Here is an 8,696-nt window from a genome sequence, read left to right on the forward strand (position 1 = left end):
AGTTGGCTCAAGAGATAGCCTCTCCACCCCCAAGGATACCTGATGGAAACTGGAACAAAGGACAGTAACTATAGGGGGTGTGAGTGATTGCTGGACCCAGACTAGAAGGAGGCTAATCTGTAAAAGGAAGCTCACTGGAACACCTCTGAGGGTGAGGTTTTAGCTGTATTCAGTTTGCTTAGTGTATTAGACATAGAGTTGCGTGTTCTATTTTATTTTGCATGGTAAGCATCCGAAGAAGTGGACTGTAGTCCACGAAAGCTTATGCTCTAATAAATTTGTTAGTCTCTAAGGTGCCACAAGTACTCCTGTTCTTTTCACTTTCTTTTGTCTGTCACTACTTGGAACCACTTAAATCCTACTTTCTGTATTTAATAAAATCATATTTTACTTATTAATTAACCCAGAGTATGTATTAATACCCGGGGGGGGGGAGAGGGGGGGCAAACAGCTGTGCATATCTCTCTATCAGTGTTACAGAGGGCGAACAATTTATGAGTTTACCCTGTATAAACTTTATACAGGGTAAAACGGATTTATTTGGGGTTCGGACCCCACTGGGAGTTGGGCATCTGTGTGTTAAAGACAGGAACACTTCTTAAGCTGCTTTCAGTTTAAGCCTACAGCTGTTAGGAGACATGGTCCAGACCCTGGGTCTGGGTTTGCAGCAGGCTAGTGGGTCTGGCTCAAACCAGGCAGGGCACTGAAGTCCCAAGCTGCTAGGGCAGGAAAGCAGGGGCAGAAGTAGTCTTGGCACATCAGGCAGCAGCCCCAAGGGGGTTTCTGTGATCCAACCCATCACATACCCTATCAGTACTTTTCAGTGTGTTGTGGAAAGGGAGGATGGCTATTTAGTAATAGGTCATCTTTGTCTTGGTCCTGTGTAATGTGCAGCAAATCGATTTTAGGTAATAGGATAATAATTTTGTGGGATCAAACAGTTTCTGGCATTCTGACCGTACTGGACAAAGTGGTATGGGGCAAGCATGGGATATTGCTCATCACTGATAAGTAGCTACGAATTATGTTAAGAGTTATGAATACCTTGGGAATAAAGGTTGTTCGTAACTCTGAACAAAACATTATGGTTGTTCTTTCAAAAGTTTACAACTGAACATTGACTTAATAACAGCTTTGAAATAGGGATGTAAATATCGGTTAAAAATTTTTACTGGTTAAACAATTAAAATTATATTGATTAACTGTTAACTGAGGTTGCTCCGGACAGCCTGGCGCGGCTGGGGCTGGGGCTGGGGCTGGGGTCGCTCCGGCCGGCCTGGTGCAGGGCCACCGGGGTTAACTATTAAGGTCGGTTAATGATAAGCCTAATGCTTACCAGTTAACCTTTTACATCCCTACTTTGAAACCTTACTATGCAGAAGAAAAATGCTGCTTTTAATCATCTTAATTTAAATGAAGCAAGCACCGAAGCAGTTTCCTTAGCTTGTCAAATCTTTTTTTAAACTTTCCCTCTATTTTTTAGTTTACATTTAACACAGTACTGTACTGTACAGTATTTACCTCTTTTTGCGTCTCTGCTGCCTGATTGCATACTTCCGGTTCCAAATGAGGTGTGTGGTTGACCGGTCAGTTCGTAACTCTGGTGTTCGTATTTCTAAGGTTCTTTTGTACTTTTATATTTGCAGTGTAGTCTGGTGATCTCCATTCAGCCATTTTTTTTTAAAAAGATACTGTAAAGTTCATCACGTTTTTAAAAAATACTTCTATAGTGAAACATGCCTTTGTTCTTACACACATTGCAACTGTGTGTGTGTACTGTGGTGGTTTCTCTAGTGTAGCTACTTCCAATCTTGAATCAAAAAAGTAGCGGTGTGTTTGTGATCCTTATGCAAGTGTTATCAACAGAGATGATGAGAAACCTCTTTCCTATGACAACAATGGAAGTAAAGTTACTTTGGAACAGTTGAGTTTAGTGACACCATGTCTTTAAAAATAACATTGGGGGGAAGAGGTCAATATGGTTTGATGGTTCCATGATTTGTAGGTATTTAACTACAGGCTGGTCCATATGCCGCATTCTCCACTGACCCTAAGAATGCTCCTGTGATGGTCTTCCAACATTGCCTGCAGATTCTCTCACTCTGCTGTCTGCGGGGCGGGAATTGGAGATATCTACTCCCTTTTACCTACGAGTGATGGAATAATATCCAGCAGGGAGTACTATTTTAAGCTGTCAAACATATCAGCGTAGAAGTAGATGTACTCAGACATTGTAATACCAGCAAGCACTGTCACTTTATCACTTATGAGTTGAGTGTCTGCTGTTTTAGGGAAGGGGACGAGATCAGAGGAGCATTTTCAGGTTCTTTTGGGGACAAAGTCGTCTACTGAATCTTCACGTGCAAAAATCCAGAACTCTTCTGCCTGTTAAATACTCAAAATCTGATTACTGTGCAGCAGTAATTACGTAAACCATTCATCTGTCCAGACACGTGTTGAAGCTGTCTGGAAATAGTATTCACCATATCCTTGCCTTTGAACATATTAGAAATAAGTCATCTTCCTATCATCCAGTATGTGTTTCTGCCAGAGATGAGGAAATTGTCAGCCTATGTGGATCAGGTCAATGTTATCAATTTCCTCTGTAAAGAGTATAATTTGGCATATGATTGCTAATACCGTATTCTGGCTAGCAGACTGAAGGTCAGATTTTCAATGAGGTTGGCATACAATTATTTATGCAAAATACCTTGCACACAGCCATTAAAATTTCACAGTCAAGGAACTACATAAAAATGTGTCTAAATAGCTATTTGCACATACAATTCTTGATCTGCATACACAATCTCACTAATTGCAAATATATACTACCTGCACAACCGGAAATGCATTTTGTGCATACAGTGGCATATCTAAGCTTTCTGGAAATCAGTGAATGTTTCACTATGAAAACTCAGTGATCTACTGCACATGACTGCTGTATTTTTCTCACAGCATAGAGTCTAGGTGGGCATACCTCATAAAGCTGTAGGTTGAAACAACTGCAGATTGTATGAAAAATTGTGTAATTTTCATAGTCACTGAATATGCATCACTTCATTTACATAAGTACTTCACCATTTAATCTTTCAATTTCTTGCTCCTCCCTTTAAAATCCATAATTTCCCCACTCTTGACTTTCCCCTCCCCCCTCTCGTTGGCTCCCCTTTTGAGTTTCCCTCACTTCCTTCATCTATCTCTGGTCCCCCACATCCTTTCCTCCTAGGAGGATGTTATAACAGCAGCTACTTAAATTAGACATTTTAAAATCAACAGGTCAGGATAACTTTTATGCAAGAATTTTAAGATTGCTGGATGAGGCGCTCAGTAGATCATTTATTTTGGTCTTCAGTAAGTCTGGGGAAGTTTGAGAAGACTGAAAAAAAACCTTATGTTTTGCCAATATTTAAAAAGAGAAAACAGGAAGACTTAGGTAATTATAGGTCTGACAGTCTTGATCCTGGTCAAGATAATGGAGCAGCTGATACAGGCACAATTGATGAAGACTTAAAGGAGTGTAATATAATTCATGCCAATCAACGTGGTTTTATGGGAAACAGATCCTGTCAAACTAACTTGAAATCTCTTTTTGATGAGATTACATGTTTGGTTGATAAAGGTAATAATGTAATATACTGGGATATCTGTAAGGTACCACATGACATTTTGATTAAAAAACCAAAAACCTAGAATGATACAAAATTTACGTGGCATGCACTAAATGGATTAAAAACTAGATAGCTGATAGGTTTCAAAATGAAATTGTAAATGGAGAATCCTCATTGAGAGGGAGTGTGTCTGCTGGGGTCCTGCAGGGATATGTTTTTTGGCCCTACAGTATTTAATATTTATCAATGACCAAGAAAAAAACATAATATCATCACTGATAAAGTTTGCAGACAACACAGAAGTTGGTAAATAATGAAGAGGACAGGTCCCTGATTCAGAGGGATCTGGATCTTTTGATAAGCTGGGCACAAGCAAACAATATGCATTTAATATGGCTAAATGTAAATGTATACCTCTAGAAACAAAGAATATTGGCCATACTTACAGGATTGGGGAGTCTCCTGAGAAGCAGTGTGTCTAAAAAAGATTTTGGGGTTGTGGTGGATAATCAGCTGAAAATGAGCTCCCAGACATGACAGTGTGGCCAAAAGGCTAATGTGATCTTTGGATGCACAAACAGGGGAATCTTGAATAGGAGTAGAGGTTATTTAATGAGACACCAGCAAACCTTTCATGGGTTGTCTATACAACCAACGTATCCCTTGCCTAATGCTACTATAAACTGTACAAGTCTCCAGATGGAGACATTATACTACACCTATTACAGGATAAGTCTATGAGTCAATAGTTCATGGGAAAGCTATAATTGCTTATGAATGTGACAGGTGTCACTGATTTAGTACCTAATAGTTTAGTGATAATATTGTGTATGGCAGCATTTTAGTTATGTACTCTGATTGCTTGTGGGGTCATGTTCAGGACTCTATTGACCTGTACTTTTGTTCTCTTGCAATGTCTGGCATGAGGTCCACAGTCTCTTTTATTATTGTATTAATTTGTCTTTGCATCTGTTTGTCTTGATTATACCCTGCGTGCTGCAAGTAGAAGTAATGTATATGCACCCCAATGGCCACAGTAGACATGTGAATTGATGGTTGATGTCAACAATGGAGAAATATCATTGTACTCCACCTCCCACCTAACTCACTGTGAGCTCACCAAACTGCATGGAAACTTTTTAAAAACACCATAACAGAGGCTCAAATTAAATGTATACCCCAAATAATAACAATAACAATAATAATAATAATAAAAACAAAGTAAGAGGACCAAAAAGTGCCACCATGGCTAAAGAGAGTAAAAGTGGGCAGCTAGAGGTAAAATGGCATCCCTTAAAAATTGGAATTCAAATCCTAATGAGGAAAATAGAAAGGAGAATAAACTCTGGCACATGAAGTGTAAAAGTGCAGGTCAAAAAAGAATTAGAAAAGCAATTAACAAAAACCTCAAACTAATAGCAAAAATTAAATTAAATTAAATTAAATTAAGAACAGCAGAAGCAGGAAGCCTGCCAAACAATCTGTGGGGCCACTGGACAATTGAGGGTCTCAAGGAGCACTCAGTGAAAACAAGGCCATTGTGAAGCAGATACATGAATTCTTTGCATCAGTCTTCACTGCAGATGACGTGAGGGAGATTCCCACACCTGAGACATTCTTTTTAGGTGACAAATCTGAGGAACTGTCCCAGATTGAGGTAACAGTAGAGGAGATTTAGGTTCAAATTGATAAATTAAATAGTAATAAGTCAGCAGGACCAGATGGTGTTCACCCAAGAGTTCAAATTCTGAAGGAACTCAAATATGAAATTGCAGAACTACTAACTGTGTGGTATATAACCTATCACTTAAACCAGCTTCTGTACCAAGTGGATGTCTAAGGGACATCTAATGTGACACCAATTTTTTAAAAAAGGCTCCAGAAATGATCCTGGCAGTTACAGGTTGGTAAGCCTAACTTCAGTACCAGCAAATTATTTGAAACTATGGTAAAGAACAGAATTATCAGATGCATAGATGAACATGATTTGTTGAGGAAGAGTCAACATGGCTTTTGTAAAGGGAAATCATGCCTCACCAATCTATTAGAATTCTTTGAGAGGGTCAACAAACATGGACAAGGGTGAGCAAGCTGATATGACGTACTTGGGCTTTCAGCAGGCCTTTGACAAAGAGTCCCTCACAAAAGGCTCTTCAGCAAACTAAGCAGTAATGGGATAAGAGAGATGGTTCTCTCCTAAATCAGAAACTGGTTAAAAGATAGGAAACAAAAAGTAGGAATAAATAGTAAGTTTTCAGAATGTTGAGGGTAAATAACAGTATCCCCCAGGAATCTGTACTGGGACCAATTTTGTTCAACATATTCATAAATTATCTGGAAAAAGGAGTAAACAGTGAGGAGTTTGCAGATGATATAAAATTACTTAAGACAGTTAAGTCCAAAGCAGGTTGCGAAGAGTTACAAAGGGATCTCACAAAACCAAGTGACTGGGCAAGAACATGGTGGATAAAATTCAGTGTTGATAAATGCAAACTAATGTACATTGAAAAACATAATCCCAACTATACATACATACATAAAATGATGGGGGTCTAAATTAACTGTTACCACTCAAGAAAGAGATCCTGATGTCATTGTGGATAGTTCTCTGAAAAATCCTCTCAATGTGCAGCAGCAGTCAAAAAACCTAACAGAATATTAGGAACCATTAGGAAAGGGATAGATAATAAGACAGTAAATATCATAATGCCACTATATACATCCATGGTATGTGAACACCTTGAATACTGTGTGTAGTCCTGGTTGCTCTAGCTCAAAAATGATATATTAGAAATGGAAAAGGCACAGAGAAGGGTAACAAAAATGATTAAGGATATGGAACAGCTTCCATATGAGGGGAGATTAAAAAGCCTGGGCCTGTTCTGCTCGGAAAGGAGACAACCAAGTGGGGATATGATAAAGGTCAATAAAACCTTGAATGGTGGGGAGAAGGTGAATAAGAAAGTGTTATTTACCCCTTCACATAACACAAGAAGCAAGGGTCACCCAATGAAATTGATAGGCAGAGGAGGTTTAAAAACAAGCAAAAGAAAGTGCTTCTTCACACAACACACAGTCCACCTGTGGAAGTTGTTGCTGGGGATGTTGTTAAGGCCAAAAGCATAACTGGATTCAAAAAAGAATGAGAAATTCATGGAGGATAGGTCCATCAGTGGCTATTAGCCAAGATGGTCAGGAATGTAACCCCATGCTCTGAGTGTCCCTAAACCTCTAACTGGCAGATGCTGGGACTGGACAACAGGAGTGGATCACTTGATAATTGCCAAGTTCTGTTCATTCTCTTTGAAGTATCTGGCATTGGCCACTGTTGGAAGAGAGGATAATGGGCTAGATGGACCATTGGTCCTACCCAGTACGGCCATTCTTATCTTCCAGGGATGGGGTGGTGTTTTCTTCTGCTGTTCTCATCTCAATGAATCCCCATGAAATACAATGCCACAGATATCAACTGTACTCTCTGCTCTCCTACCTCCTGCTTGTCTTCTCTGCACCTTCTCACCAGTGCACCTTAGGGAGAGCTCAGTCTCAGCAGTGCACTTTAGGAAGAGTTCAACAGTCCCCCAGACCTAGCTCTTCCTATATACCCCTCAATTAGAACCACCCGACCTGTGGAGACAGAGAAGATGATCCAGCCCATAGACCTTTAACAGGGGAAGTAGGAGAAAGATGAGCTGTCTTTTCCAATGCTACTTGAGAAGAACGCTAAGATAGTAAAACCTGTAAATATTCATGGTTTGGAACACAGGGTATGTAGGGCCAAGTCCACTACTGATGTGCAACCTGTGTGATTCCATGAATTTCAGTGAGCTTGCAGAGAGTTAACATACAAACTGTACAGTTACCTGCTTGTTGTAACCACCAGGCAAGGTATTAACAAACTTCAACAGAACTTTATTTACAGTGGAAATCTCTTTACCAAGCTGTAGCTGCACACTCTGTAACTCTCACCCTGTCTCTTCAACTCCTCCCCTCTCCTTCCTGTTTCCTGTTCTTTCAGACTCCCAACAGCCAGTGCTCCCAGTTCTAATAATCACATGCCGCATCTAAACACCACACTGCTATGATACCGTGAACTCTTATTATCAACAAACATCAGTAGCAAATTCCTGGAAATTTCCATCAGGGTTCCACTAGGTTCTGAGCAATGCATCGCCATGCACGTTTCAAATGCAGCCTCCTATTAGGTGAACTGACTGTGGAGGACTAGAGCTGAGGTGCACTTAACATCTGCATATTGTGATGAATTTATCCTTTAAACTGGAAATTACAGTAACAGCATTGTGCTATAATTTATCTTGAAATATGTGACGTGCCCTGACTGATTAAATGGTGATGACAGTACGGTGTATTTCAAATACGTGAATGTAGCAGTCTGCAGATGGTCAGCGAAAAGTTATGGCTTAGCTGATATTTATTGTATTATCAGTTTAATTTCAGAAAGACATTACTCCATATACAGTACAGACATAGTGAAGGACAGATCCTGCAGCTCTAACTCACTTACAGTCTATGAAAGTTATGCCTAAGAAAGGAATACAGGATCAGGCCATTAATGAAGTTTTTCAACATGTAAATGTCATGTAGCAGTAAATGGAAAAAACTGCAAATAGTTTATGTAATCTCTCTCATCACATACAGAATCAAAACAGTCTCATATTGGCTTAATCATGGGAAGAATCTTTACAGAAAAATGAATATTTCAAGAAAAATCTACTTTTTTTTTCTTTTACAAGAGCAACATTTTAGTGTTCATTACTGTGATCTGATTTTTAATTTTTTTTTTGAAATACTACTTCCTGTGCATAAAGACGGGCTTTTTTCACTAATGGAAACATCAAACTGTGCGGATAAATCAGAAGAGCTCAGTCTGTCTTTCTGAGCATCACAAGCCCATGAAGGCCAGGCTTCGCAGTAAGATTTTTCAGGAGGAAAGCCAGCCTTCTGCAGGTCACAAAAAAGAAACGAAACTCTTTGCACCAGAGAGCTTCAAAGCCACTTGCAGAGAGGAGGAAAGTTCTTATAACTGAATTGCTCACATTCCTAGCCATGACTAGTCTTCATTCACTG

Source organism: Trachemys scripta, chromosome 7 (genome assembly GCF_013100865.1).
Source record: "Trachemys scripta elegans isolate TJP31775 chromosome 7, CAS_Tse_1.0, whole genome shotgun sequence".
NCBI lineage: Eukaryota > Metazoa > Chordata > Testudines > Emydidae > Trachemys > Trachemys scripta.